This window comes from Mytilus edulis, chromosome 8, assembly GCF_963676685.1.
Source record: "Mytilus edulis chromosome 8, xbMytEdul2.2, whole genome shotgun sequence".
Taxonomy (NCBI): Eukaryota; Metazoa; Mollusca; class Bivalvia; order Mytilida; family Mytilidae; genus Mytilus; species Mytilus edulis.
This window is the reverse complement of record NC_092351.1, coordinates 84,440,450-84,456,479: the sequence shown is the minus strand read 5'-3', so window position 1 is coordinate 84,456,479 and position 16,030 is coordinate 84,440,450.

Below are 16,030 nucleotides of genomic sequence, written 5' to 3'. Positions count from 1 at the left end.
TTCACCAATACTGAGGAAAAATTAATGTATGCAAGCTCAACATATATAATATACGGAAAACGTAAATAGCATAACATTATGTAAAAGGTATTAAAAGCGGAAATACAGTTACAGGTAAGACATATATATGTATAGGAAGATGTGGTATGAGTGCCAATAAAACAACTTTCCATCCAGATAACAATTTATCAAAGTAAATCATTATATGTAAATGTACGTCCTTCAACACGGAGCCTTGGTTCACACCAAACAAAAAGCTATAAAGGGCACCAAAATTACTAGTGTAAAACCATTTAAACGGGAAAACCAACGGTCTAACGGGTATACATTTATAACATTTGCAGAATCTCATTGTACTTTGCCTGTTGCAACTTCGTAGATATTGACACAGCAATTAAGTAATTTGTATTCTTTTCTCTACCAATTACACTATGTAGTTCAATTTACACAATGATTTTGAAAAAAATGTAGTTGAAACGTTATATGAACAGACCTTCAGCAAAATAAGGAGTTTAGGTAAATACTTTCTCAGCATGTTGTCTATTTCAGATTCAAGAAAAAGACATTAGTTGTTCTATTCTATTAGAGAAAGCTATCGATTACAAACACACAACAATTAGCAAACATTATAGATTGATTAAGAAATAACACTCAGGGTAAAATAATTGAACATAAATGCCAAACCCATGGTTAAATGAAAACAAATCTACGGTTGAAATGATTTATTTCGATTCTAATAGGACACATTAGGCAATTTCGTTAAACGTGAAAGCCCTTTACATACGATACTGTTTTGGCTGTTCCGTTTTACCCAATTTTGATAATATTTGTAATATTAAATAATTCAATGATTTTTTTTTTAATCGCATTTTTCACTTATACATTTTCTGCCATTGTAATTGTATTCGTTTTGAGGAGTATATGAAGCTTTAAAACGCCTGTTATTTATATTTGATTTTTATTTCCGGAAACACATATATGTCGTCACCTTGTTTTGTTGCCATGCCAAGACAAAGACATCATTTCGCGGAATTTTCGTTTTATGAAATTTTACCATAAAAAATAAATTTAAATGGACTGATTTTTATTTTCCTGTAGAATAGGGATACATATATTATATCTGAATCTTGGCCTTTGTAAACTGGGGATTTTGATGTTGAAAATTGAGAATATCTGTCAGTATAAAAAAATGGTCGTTTTTGTGTATTTCGCGCTAAAAGTAGATACATAGCGACTATACTGGTTGACGAATATAGGTCGTCATATGAGAATAAAAAGTAAAACATCAGCTTAATATAAATCTGTATTGGTCAGTTTATCAGCTGTTTATGTATGATTGTTTTATTTATTTACACGATTGGTGCAGTAATTAATGTCGAAAAAAAAATTATAGGTAAAAGTGTGAGTTTTAAATCTAGTTCTGATATCAGATGAATTAGGAGTTTATCTGAAGTGAAATATTAGATTTACTGAATATATAATTTTGTTTAATTTAAATGTAACATAAGAGATAAACTCCGAAATGTCTATAAGTATATATATGTAAGCGGCAATTAGTGACATTAGGCATTAAGCTTAAATCCTAGGCAATAAGCTAACGCCTAGGCAGTAAGTCTATTGCCTAAATAATGTTAGGAATTAGTCTTAAATCCTAGGATTTAAGCTTAAATCCTGAAAATTGTGTGCAGGCATTAAGCTTAATGCCTAAAATATAAATGCGAGTAAATAAAAGAAATTTATTCATTTAAATAACATTATAAGAACTGATTAAGTTTAAAATGTAATCTACTGGATTAAAATCACTTTTAAAATATGTTATTTATATCAAAACTCATCAAATAATACTGTAGAAAAAATAAAAACTAGATACAAATTTGTGTTAAAATCATTTGTTATCACAAGTTGTGGAACTGTTAACAAAGAAAATTTACTTATCCAATTAAAAAAATTGGAAAATGGTACGAGCAAAAAATCATATCTTAATAATGTTTACTTTTTATCAATTCAATGCAGCTCGACTAGTGAAGGGTAGAAAATTTCAAAAAAATATATTAGCTATTTTACAAAATCTCCCCCACCCACCCCTTTTTTTTGATACAATGACTTTAAAAAAAAAAATTATTTTAGCCAAACACTTCTAGAATTAAACTTTTTTCTTAACCTGATTTGGGAATTTATATGACTGTAAACAATAATTGGTGAAGAAAAAATCTTATGGTGGTGCACTCCTTTTTTTGCTACGGCCCTTTGAAAGTACCCAATTTTGATGATTTTCCAATTTTTCATCAAGTTTTACCTATTTTTGGTCTTATATCGTGAAATATTCACAGTCCAACATTTTTCTTCATTTTTTCAATGAAGATGAAGTAGACCAATTTGAATACATTTAAGAACACTATAGGTGTTGATATAAGAAAAGTTTTATCATATTTGAGGCTTTTCGTGTCAAATTTCCCATGCTGTCAATAAATTTTGTAAATTAGAGATTGTTTAGTACTAAATGCATATAGTTTCAGCTTCTTTGTTATAAATGATTAAAAAATGACATATCTAAGAATTTTGAAAAGACAAAAAGTGATATGGGATGTACTTTTGTTCATGTTTCTGGTAGAATCATTGTTTGTACCCCTTACCCATTTTCTCAAAGTTTTGGCTTAACATGCTGACTTGATTGATAATGAAATTTGAAAATGTAGTACTCAAAAAGTTCTTATTATAAATACACAATTTTTCACAGAATTAAGTTTGATTATTGCATTTTTTTTTAAATAATTGATATTTTCCAATAGTATCACATGTTTTGGAAATAATTCCTTTACGAGGTTTCAACGAGACTGAAACGTCAGAAGAATACTATCTTAATTCCGTTTTTTTTTTCTAAACTATTAAAATTACTAAATAAAATTTGAAGATCTGTTTAATGAATGTACAGTAATACATGTAATATTACGAGTATAATGAGGAAACTATTTTATATAAAGAATAAATCACAGAATATACATAAATTCCAGAGTTCCCTTATTGCCTAAAACTATGTTCGGCAATAGGTTGAATAATCATCATCATATTTCAGGAAATAAGCTTAATGCCTGAAAATTTCAGGCAATAACTTAATGCCGAGGCGTTAGCTTATTGCCTAGGATTTAAGCTTAATGCCTAATTTCACTTATTGTCGCTAACATACACAAATGGTTTCTAAAGGATTTCCCAAAATAAGGTCACCTTGAAGTTTGACTTTGAGATCAGAAATTAGAAATGAAATAAATGATTACAGATGAATTATAAAGATTTATATATAAAAATGAATTTGAGGGAGGTAGCTAAGTTTTTCTGTATACAAAATTAAAACCTCCACTTGAAACAATTTTTATTTATTGTGTAATGATTTTTCTATCAAGAATATATTTACTAAACTTCGTAATAGTTAGCATGGTCTTGCAATAGAATGGACAGAACAAATATTATAGTTATTTCTTAGAATTTGATTCTAAATTCATAAACACACAATGCTCAACATATTTTTAAGTTGCTATGCATAGACTTATGATGAATCGAATATGAAGTCATTTGAAAAGGGGGCCAAAAATGCCACTTATCATACCTTTTCCTTTGGTTTCAGAGTTTATATAAGTCAGCTATATCGTGTGATGCGTTTTCAGATTGAACACTCAAAAACTTCCTTTTTACCGAAATATTTAAGCGGGAATATCATCATTGATTTGTAACTCACACTTTCATTATTTCAGACAATAAATGCTCTATAAAGTCCAGACGACACATTTTAGCTTTTATGTAATCAGGATAAATACTCCTGCTATCTCTTTATCCCCTATCAAACGATGATTTGTTACTGATTAAAAAATTCATATCTAAAAACTTCGTATTTTTTTTGTTTTTTTTTTTAAACTTTTATGGATTCGAACGTCACTGATAAGTCTTTTGTACACGAAACGCGCGTCTGGCATAAATACAAAATTTAATCTGGTATCTATGATGAAATTTTTAATACATGACATTCAATTAAAATTTGACTATTATCCTTCCATCGATAAAATAAAAATGATAAATGTTTCGCCAAATCTCGGTGAATCAAAGGGAAGTATTTATGATTTTTAAATTACAAAGGAATTTGTATATCTATAAATAACATTATCTTTAATCAAATAAATTAAAACAATACTTGAAAGTTTTATATATCATTCCCAAACGGAAGATTGGATTAATGATAACGTTTTTCGTAGAATAAATGTTTCTCTTCCTTTGCCTTTATAATTGAGGGGGTTGTCCAATACAATACGTCTGATTGGTCTATCTGTCTTCAATGTAAACAAAAGTCAATGCATAAAACAGTAGCTTAATAATTTCACCAATACTGAGGAAAAATTAATGTATGCAAGCTCAACATATATAATATACGGAAAACGTAAATAGCATATCATTATGTAAAAGGTATTAAAAGCGGAAATACAGTTACAGGTAAGACATATATATGTATAGGAAGATGTGGTATGAGTGCCAATAAAACAACTTTCCATCCAGATAACAATTTATCAAAGTAAATCATTATATGTAAATGTACGTCCTTCAACACGGAGCCTTGGCTCACACCAAACAAAAAGCTATAAAGGGCACCAAAATTACTAGTGTAAAACCATTTAAACGGGAAAACCAACGGTCTAACGGGTATACATTTATAACATTTGCAGAATCTCATTGTACTTTGCCTGTTGCAACTTCGTAGATATTGACACAGCAATTAAGTAATTTGTATTCTTTTCTCTACCAATTACACTATGTAGTTCAATTTACACAATGATTTTGAAAAAAAATGTAGTTGAAACGTTATATGAACAGACCTTCAGCAAAATAAGGAGTTTAGGTAAATACTTTCTCAGCATGTTGTCTATTTCAGATTCAAGAAAAAGACATTAGTTGTTCTATTCTATTAGAGAAAGCTATCAATTACAAACACACAACAATTAGCAAACATTATAGATTGATTAAGAAATAACACTCAGGGTAAAATAATTGAACATAAATGCCAAACCCATGGTTAAATGAAAACAAATCTACGGTTGAAATGATTTATTTCGATTCTAATAGGACACATTAGGCAATTTCGTTAAACGTGAAAGCCCTTTACATACGATACTGTTTTGGCTGTTCCGTTTTACCCAATTTTGATAATATTTGTAATATTAAATAATTCAATGATTTTTTTTTAATCGCATTTTTCACTTATACATTTTCTGCCATTGTAATTGTATTCGTTTTGAGGAGTATATGAAGCTTTAAAACGCCTGTTATTTATATTTGATTTTTATTTTCGGAAACACATATATGTCGTCACCTTGTTTTGTTGCCAAGCCAAGACAAAGACATCATTTCGCGGAATTTTCGTTTTATGAAATTTTACCATAAAAAATAAATTTAAATGGACTGATTTTTATTTTGCTGTAGAATAGGGATACATATATTATATCTGAATCTTGGCCTTTGTAAACTGGGGATTTTGATGTTGAAATTGAGAATATCTGTCAGTATAAATAAATGGTCGTTTTTGTGTATTTCGCGCTAAAAGTAGATACATAGCGACTATACTGGTTGACGAATATACATTGTAGGTCGTCATATGAGAATAAAAAGTAAAACATCAGCTTAATATAAATCTGTATTGGTCAGTTTATCAGCTGTTTTTTGTATGATTGTTTTATTTATTTACACGATTGGTGCAGTAATTAATGTCGAACAAAAAATTATAGGTAAAAGTGTGAGTTTTAAATCTTTTTCTGATATCAGATGAATTAGGAGAGGTTTATCTGAAATGAAATATTAGATTTACTGAATAAATAATTTTGTTTTATTTAAATGTAACATGAGAGATAAACTCCGAAATGTCTATAAGTATATATATGTTAGCGGCAATAAGTGAAATTAGGCATTAAGCTTAAATCCTAGGCAATAAGCTAACGCCTAGGCAGTAAGTCTATTGCCTAAATAATGTTAGGAATTAGTCTGAAATCCTAGGATTTAAGCTTAAATCCTGAAAATTGTGTGCAGGCATTAAGCTTAATGCCTTAAATATAAATGCGAGTAAATAAAAGAATTTTTACCTATTTTTGGTCTAAATACGTGAAAAATTCACAGTACATTTTTTTCTTCATTTTTTCAATGAAGATGAGGTGGAACAATCTGAATACATTCAAGAAAACTATATGTGTTAAAATAAGAAAGTTTTATCATATTTTGAGGCTTTTCGTGTCAAATTTCCCATGCTGTCAATAAATTTTGTAAATTAGAGATTTTTTTAGCACTAAATGCATATAGTTTCAGCTTCTTTGTTATATAAATGATTGAACAATTACATATCTAAGAATTTTGAAAAGAAAAAAGTGATATGGGATGTACTTTTGTTCATGTTTCTGGTAGAATCATTGTTTGTACCCCTTACCCGTTTTCTCAAAATTTTGGCTAAAGATACTGACTTGATTGATAATGAAATTTGAAAATGTATTACTCAAAAACTTCGTATTATAAATACACAATTTTTCACAGAATTAAGTTTGATTAATTAATTGATATTTTCCACTAGTATCAGATGTTTTAGAAATAATTCCATTACGAGGTTTAAACGTGACTGAAACGTCAGAAGAATACATTCTTAATTCTGTTTTTTTTTTAACTATTAAAATTACTAAATAAAATTTGAAGATCTGTCTAATAAATGTATAGTAATACATGTAATATAAGAAGTATAATGAAGAAACTATTTTATATAAAGAATAAATCACAGAATATACATAAATTCCATATAACCGTGACTTCATTTGGAAGGTTCGTTGGTCATTGTTTAATTTTCATGTTTAAGTCTGTTTCTTAGAGACTTTAAACAATAGGTCAACTATATTTAGTGTTTTGAATGATTGTATTGTGTACATGTATTTCTTGTTTGATCATGTAAAGTTTATGAGATAAATTTCTTTCAAATAAAACTGTTCAGTGAATGTAGACCTATTTCTCTCATAAACTTTACATGATCAAACAAGAAACACTGTGGTTCTTTATAACGATAAAAGTGAAATGGGTCGATAAATTTGGAAGTATATTATATAATATTGCAGACCATTTAAGTTGTTTTCTTGATTTATTGTTTACTTCACGTCCAGTAGTATGGCATGCATGTTCAAGATGAGAGCAAATTAACAATTAATGCCAAAAAACGGAAGCTGCAATGTAGGCTGTAGATCTCTCCCTACAGAAGACCCCAAATTAAACATCCATATTCAAATCCAACCGGATGTACCGCATACGTAAGGGGTTTACTCCCGGAACGGAAAGAGTTGAGAAACTTAAACAGGATTATTCTACATTATTCACCAAGAAGATTTTAAAGGTAAATTGATACTGTATATATTTTTTACGTCCCTATTTTTAACAGCAATGGCACCATGTGTACAGTACTAGATGTTCATTTCAACAATTAATGACTCCTCAGTTTTGCTCGAGGCTAAAGTTTTGAAAATGACGAAGATTAGACATGTTAAATGAGACATTGTCAATAACATTAAAATATTTTATAAAACAATAAATGTAGTAGATGTTGGTATTGATTAGAAAGACAAAAAACACTAGTGATTTTTATTTAAATCCTGGGGTTACACTAAAGACCTGAAAGTGGACCTGAAAAGACCAGAAAATATACGACTAAAATTATTCAAATTGCAATAACTTTCTTTTTAATGGATGGAATTTCTTCAAGTTGGAATTTTATTAATTGCAAATATCCATAGTTCATTCAAATCTAAACATTTTAAATTTTAAACAATTTTTTGATGCCGAAAATTGGACCTGAAGGGAGAAATGAAAAGACCTGAAGGGACCTGAAAATCTATGGTCGGACCAATTCTAACTTCAATAACTTTTTTAATATGCAATGATTATCTTTCAAATTTAGATTTTTTGAAACTAAAAGTTCAGTTTAATGACAAAGTTAAAAAAATATGTATGGAAAATATCGTTGGTGTGTGAAAACTCGGACCTGAATGGAAAATTAAATAACATCAATTTGCTAGATAAGACTGCGGTAAGATTTATTCAAGATCTTAACTGTTTTGAATCAATCTCCTTGAAATATGAATTTTGTTACAGGAAAGGTATAATATATCATTGAAATGATAAAGAATTTTATCGAAAATATAATGGTTGAGTTACAAAATTCGGACCTTGTCGGGGAAATAAAAGTCATGAATGGATCATATATATAGGGGTAGATGTATTAAAACTCGCACAAAACATTGTTTTTTTCTATTTGTTTTTATTTTAGTCAAAAGTCTATTGAAGATAACGAATGACTATATTTCTACTGGAACATATTTGAATACAAAATACCTTGTTGATGATGAATACTTGGCCTAAAGAAAAAAAAGAAGATTGCCCGTTGAATTTATTCAAACTAATTCAAATTGCTTAAACTGCATTGATATATATTAAAGCAGGTCTTAAACTGTTTTATTTATAAAATGAAAATAATAGTATTGCTTCCCCATAAACTGGCATATGTAATTTTAAAATGCGTGTTCGTCGAATGGAATGTAATAATTACACGAACGTGTGCCGGTTGTAATTCACACCTTGATAAAAATCATTAGTTTAAATAAAAATTTCACTTTAATCTTCTCAATTCTTTTCTATTTAAATTTATTTGCATGAGGGAGATACATTCCTTAATTTAAAATAATTTCTAATATTTTGTAATAGCAAATTTAAATAACACAAACAATCCGTATTTTCATGCCAGTACCGAAGTACTGGCTACTGGGCTGGTGATACCCTCGGGGACTAATAGTCCACCAGCAGAGGCATCGACCCAGTGGTAGTAATAAAATTAACGGTACCAATTTTCTTGCACCAGATGCGCATTTCGACAATACATGTCTCTTCAGTGATGCTCGTGGCCAAAATATTTTAAATCCAAAGCTTATATAAAAGATGAAGAGCAATAATCCAAAAGGTCCAAAAAGTAAAGCCAAATCAGTGAAAGGAATCAGAGCTTTGCATGAGGGAGATACATTCCTTAATTTAAAATAATTTCTAATATTTTGTAACAGCAAATTTAAATAACACAAACAATCCGTATTTTCATGCCAGTACCGAAGTACTGGCTACTGGGCTGGGCTGTGCACAATTGTGTTTCACTATATTTATAGGCATAGGTTACCTTAGCCGTATTTGGTACAACATTTTGGAATTTTGGATCCTCAATGCTCTTCAACTTTGTACTTGTTTGGCTTTATAAATATTTGGATATGAGCGTCACTGATGAGTCTTATGTAGACGAAACGCGCGTCTGGCGTACTACATTATAATCCTGGTACCTTTGATAACTATTTACATTTCATGGGTTAAGTATTTGTTCCTAGAATTCTATGGCGTAATCTGTAATGAAATGCACTTAATGTGGCATTTTCGATTATAAGTAAAGACAGACTAAAAAAGAAACTCCATTCTTCGACCACGATATCTATAAAACTGTTAAATACTTTATCGTCTGTTTTTATGGCGGTTTCAGTTTTGTGACCAACAGTATTATGTTTGAAAAATACTTGTGAATGAATAACATTTTTCCATTCCTTTGGAAGTGCAACGATTAGTCCATAGAACTCTAGGAAAGTTGTTTTTATGTTATAGTTACTAATAAATTCTTCAAAGTTGTAAAATTCTCCTTTTCCTTAATGAGATCATTTATGAAAAATATATTATTCTTTATCCAACTGTTATAAAAAGCTGGTATTCCATCAATCATAATATTTCCATTTTAAAATAATGGTTGAGACAAAATGTCATTTTGGGGCTGTGGTCAGGGGTTCACACACTGAGGCCCGTGCTGAAATTACATATTGCCAAAAAGGGTTAAATTCTTCTTTAATTTTTATTGAGTGCTGATTTTGATAAATGCCTCATATTGTCTCCACAATTCATTTCAAGATGATCTGCCAATAACACCTTCCATGATGAATAATTTTATGGGTTTAAAACTTTTTTTAACAATTATAGTGATATTACAAAGGATTCAATATGTGGCATTTTTATCCCACCATCCTCATAATTTGACATAAGTATATTTCTTTTAATTTTGGCCCCTTAACCCTCCTACACAAATTTGTATAGCATAGCTTGAATCTGTTTTAATATATCTGGAGATGGGTCAGGTAAAACCGTAAAACATTGAATTAAAATCGGTAGGGCAAGAGTTTTCCCAACTAAAATTTTTCCATATAAAACAATATTTCTAAATGACCAATCACTTAATAGAATTTTTACTTTTTGTATATTTTTCTAAATAATTATCAATACATATATCAATTTTTGGCAAACAAGATTGAATGCCTAGGAGTTTGAAATTTCCTGAGTTGTTCCATATTATTTTTTATTTGTGTTTAGCTCCTTACCACAGCCCCTTTTTGCCCCAATCCATATAATTTGTTTTTTTTCTAGAGATTCTTCACTATCGTCCAGGTTCAAAGTTGAATCATCAGCATATATATATATATATATATATATATATATATATATATATATATATTGGCTGAGTAAAAATTCAGAATCTTTTATCTTTATACCATTAATATTGTTATCATATTTTATTGATGCACTAAGCAGTTCCAAACATGTCTAACCCCCTCTCTTTTACAAAAAAATTCAGATAGATAGCCGCCATTTGGATACAACTTTTTGAGTTATAGTACAGGGGTGTGAACCATTTCACTATTGTGTCACCATGAAAAATATCCTGGTTTGGATGGTTATACCACTGAATTTTATAAAACAAAATTGTCCCGACATTTATCCTTTCCTGCTGTTTTCTTTCAAAGAATCATTTAAGATAGGTAAATTATCAATTTCGCAAACACAAGTTATCACCTGTCTACCCAAAGACGGAAAACCCAAACATTTTCTAAAAAAATGGCGACCTATTTCACTACGTAATGTAGACTTTAGAAAAGTATCAACATGTATTGCAAATAGAATTTAAAAACGTCCTTGATCACTTAATTATTAAAACTCAAACCGGCTTTATGACATGCAGATATATTGGTGAGTCTACACGTGTTACAAAAAGTTGATGAGGAAGATATGCCTGGCTTTCTTGTCTTGTTGGACATTGAAAAAGCTTTCGATTCTTTGGAGTGGAACTTTATATGCAAAACTTTAAAATGTTTAGGGTTTGGTGACACAAGAAGACAATTAACATCATTTTTGCAGACTCACTCATATCGTAATAGCTTAAAAAATTGCTGCGAATGTTGTCGTACTGTGGATGATACTCATACATGTCAACAGTGTAAGATGGATTTTTTGTGAATTGTGTCGGCAACAACACAGAACCGAAAACAAATCGCACAGTTTAGTTGCTAACAATTATGTGTCATTCGAAGAGGAAGAAGACAACCTTGATGTTTTCAGAATCCTGATCATTAGCGGGAGAAATTGAAATATTTCTGCAATTCGGCATTATATCAATGTGTTCTGTGTCCTTCGTGTGCACTCGAGGATCATAGAGAAATCAGTAAACATGCTCTAGAAGACATCGAAGAAGCATTCAAAAAGAGAAAAAAAGATTTGTGTATTGACGTAGAATCCATCCGAACGCAAATATTGCGTGTCAAATCTATACTACAAAATGTCCAAAAGACTACTTGTACTCTACAAGAGGAAAGAGATAACTTCCACAGAAACGTGTTCCCCTTATATGATAGAAATATTAAAAGACTTCTTGATAAATATGATATTGCTTTCCAAAGAATAGAATCGAAACTAGTTACAAGAAAAGATTACTTAAGTAGATTTCTTTAAAATGCAAGAGCATGTTGTATTCTTTCTGAACAGTTAACTAACTGCAATAGTATGATCTCCTTCTTGAACGTCCATCCAACAGTGGATAGTCAATTGAAACTGTACTTAAATACCCAAGGTGTCTCAACTGAGAGCGAAATTGATTTTGAGGGGGAAAAAAACTTTGATGATAGTCTTCGATTGTTAATGAGAAGCATAAATTGTCTAGAAAACCATAAGGGAGATGAAGATGAGATACTGTTAGTGAATCAGATTATAGGTAGATACAGAATAAAGCTTGGGTATGTCAAATGTTGTTGTTCGTTTCTAATGCATAAAGTGCAGTTATTTTTTTACTGTTAGATCTGTTAGATCCCATATTTCGTTATGGTATAAATCTGCAGTCAATTAGTCCTAAAAAAAGCCTACATTTACACACAATGTAAGATTACAGAAAATTCGGTGTCATGGTTTAATTCACTAGTGTCATGGTTAAGTTCATGTACGTTATGGTTCAGTTATGTGATTCCTTTCGTGCATGATGGAAGTGTAACGATCAAAATTAAAAGACATCATGCATTAAAATACTGTTTAACAACATTTTCGTTGATAATTTTTTCGTGTTTAACCCTTCATTTTATATAGAGTCCATATTATTTTCTAATGTTATTGTTTTCTACCCAGACGAGGAGATTTGAGTTTTTTTTAAATGTTACAGATGATCCTTTACTCCCAAGACTACACCTATTAATAATATAGTAAAACTAAGATTTATCATGATTATAATTATAGAACAAGCACATATAAAGAGACCACTAGAGTAGTATATAATAAATGAATTTCAATAACAGCATGTTTTATACACTATGACATAAGAAAGCACACAGACATACACAAAATGCCTTTAATTACTCACTAAAAGGTACGATTTTTTTAATTGTTGATGGGCGTACGGTGACCTAACATTTGCGTCATTTGTCCTATGGTGGATAGTTGCCTCAATTGGAAATCACACCGTACGCCCATCAACAATTAAAAAAATCGTACCTTTTAGTGAGTAATTAAAGGCTCCGACAACATTAAAGATACAACCATTGAAATAAGAAAATTTACAGCCTGACTTATGTACAAAACAAAACCAAAAAATAAATATAATACATAGTGAACAAGAATGTGTCCATAGTACACGGATGCCCCACTCGCACTATCATTTTCTGTGTTAAGTTGACCGTGAAATTTGGATAAACACTCTAATTTGGCATTAAAATAAAAAAGATCATATCATAGGGAACAGGTATACTAAGTTTGAAGTTGATTGGACCTCAACTTCATCAAAACTATCTTGACCAAAAACAATAACCTGAAACGGGACAGACGGACCAACGGACGAACGAACGAACGAACGAACAGACGGACGCACATACCAGAAAACATAATGCCCCTCTATCATCTTAGTTGGGGCATAAAACAAAAGCCAGTGTATCACAGACTGTAGACCATGTAATAATGTACATTTTGTCATACTTAATACTTAACCGACAGAGCTTTTTTTTATATCAGAACTTTATGGCATACAACACATGTACAAGAAAAATTAATCTAACGAGTTAAAAAAAACATATTCACTTTTATTCGTTCGTTTAAATAGACATTATGGACCTTTTTCTAATTCATACTTTTTATCGTAAACACTTTGAAATCAATTTTCATATTAATGACACCTACAGTTTACTACATGAATAAGTTTAAACTGATATTTGAAGACATTATGGTGTCCTCTCGATATGGTTTGTTTAATTTTATAGTTGAGTTATTGTATCATGGACCGTATCATTTCTAGGTAGGTGGACCTAAGATGCCGGAGATGATTATCGTGAGAAATAATACTAACGTCAAATTAGAGTTGCAAAACGTAACAGTTAAACTTCGGTCACACCTTAACAGATAGCTCGAACGGATGCCGAACGGATGCCGAACGGATAACTTTTTTCAATCCGTTCAGGCCCGTTAAACGTCAGTCCATATCTGGTTCATGTCCGCTTAGCGTCCGTAGGCGTCCGTTTTGTACTGTACTCGTCCTTTCTGTTTCCGTTTTGTATTCTTTAATTGTCCGTTATAGATTCGTTGGAGATCCAGTAGACAAATTCACCAACGCATTTCTTTCGGACTTATAACGGATAAAACGGATGGGAAACGGACATGAACGGAATACCTACCAAAAGCAAAACGGATAAATGCCAATTGAAAATTTCGCATCACTCAGAAATGACAATTATTGAAAGGTCAGATTTCTTGAGTGTCATAAATGTCTATTACTCATGCTTGGATCTTAATGTAAGAGCGTGTCTTCATTATCGACCATCTCTTATTCAGGTCCGACTGAACTTAAATGTTTCAAATATAAACCTACTAGTTGTCGAAAGGACAAGAATGATAAGACGAAGGAGGTGGGCAACATCATTTCTTAGTCATGAAAGTTATGTATTATAATCATCGCTCAGTTTAATTTTCCGGTTATCTTGTTCATCCTTTTATCTGGAACGCTTTCGTTAGGTGTCCGTGTTATACGGTACTCGTCCGTTGGATGTACATTTGACGTCCGTTCTGTCTGTTAAGTTTCCGTTTCTCGTACGTTGCATATCCTGTAAGTGTCCTTTAGGCATTCGTCACCCGTCCGTTTTATTTGGTCAGTATACCATTGGACACCCAATTGAGACAATTTTGTTTACGGAAATCTTTTTTTTTATCAGTTCGGCGTCCGTTAGAGCTATCTGGTAGGTGTGACCGCAGCTTTAGATAGTCAAATAATAATCTTTCGGTACTAATTTTCGAATCAGTCCAAAATATCGCTTATATCAACCTATGATTAAACTTTCATAAAATTTGGGTATGAATTTACATACGAGAGCGCCTAAAATGCAGTTCTCCATATCATTATATTTCTAAGGAACACCACTCTTTGAAAATTAATTGATTGGCACTGATTTTTGAATTCGTCCGAGGCATTGCTAATATAAACTTATGATGTATGTTCCATAAAATTCTGGCAAGAATTGTACATTTAAGAGTGCTAACAATGCAATTTAAAAAAAAAACTGTTATAAAAATTTATGACACACGTTTCATGAAAAATCCGACAAAAACATATTAATTGTAAACGTGAGACCGAACGGATGAACGCACAGACGGACGGACGAAAATACAAACGCCAAATATTTCTATTGACCCTGAAATGCATTACGTGGGGTAAACAAATATATCAATTTACGATTTGGCAGGCCATTTTGCCGCTTACACCCACCGAATTTGGTCAAAAGACTTTTTCCCTCCTTCGTCAATTAGTCAAACGTGTTACTTGAATTTTTCACAATCGCATTCATACAAACTATCAATATTAAGGTGCTACAAAGATGTATTAATTTTGATCTAAACCATGACAAATGTAACCAAAACCACGACGAATTTCTGGACTCTAATAATAATAACTGTCCACGTTAATCGACATTTTACTGCTATTGCTTGACGCAAGAATAAACGATTATTCCAGCATACTATATACAAAATTTAGTCCTGGTATCTATGACGAGTTTATATATATAATTATATATATAGTATTTTACTCGCATGGTGTATTAACCTTTAGAACTGTACTGCTAAAATGCTGCCATTTTACTGTTCTTGTATCTTAAATAACGCTTCAAATCTACACTTCTACATTTTTATTGGGCTACACGTGCAGTGTTTTTTTATGAATTAATGCATATGCAACAACTTAGCAGACGTTTCAAACCCGTACCCCACGCTATTATAACCAACCCGAACACAATGTTCTGATTTCTTAAGCCAGTATTTACAAGATAAGTTTGATACCAATACTATCCACATTGAAATAAAGAGATGATATCCAAAGAAACAATAAATCATCAGAGAAAAATTATGAAGATAAAAACAATCAAAGGTCAACTAACGACCTTTAACAATGAGAAAAACCCATATCGTACAGTAGGCTATACAAGTCACCGGTAACAAACAATTAAATTCAGCATTTCAGCATTTCAGGTGAGAAAACGTATGGCCGGACCAAAAACGTTTATGACAGGCATGAACCAACTAGAACCAATGAAATGCATGCTTCTAATTTGGGGAAGGTATATACATATATTTAATGTGGGAGTATAAATCGTGTGTGTGAGCGCTC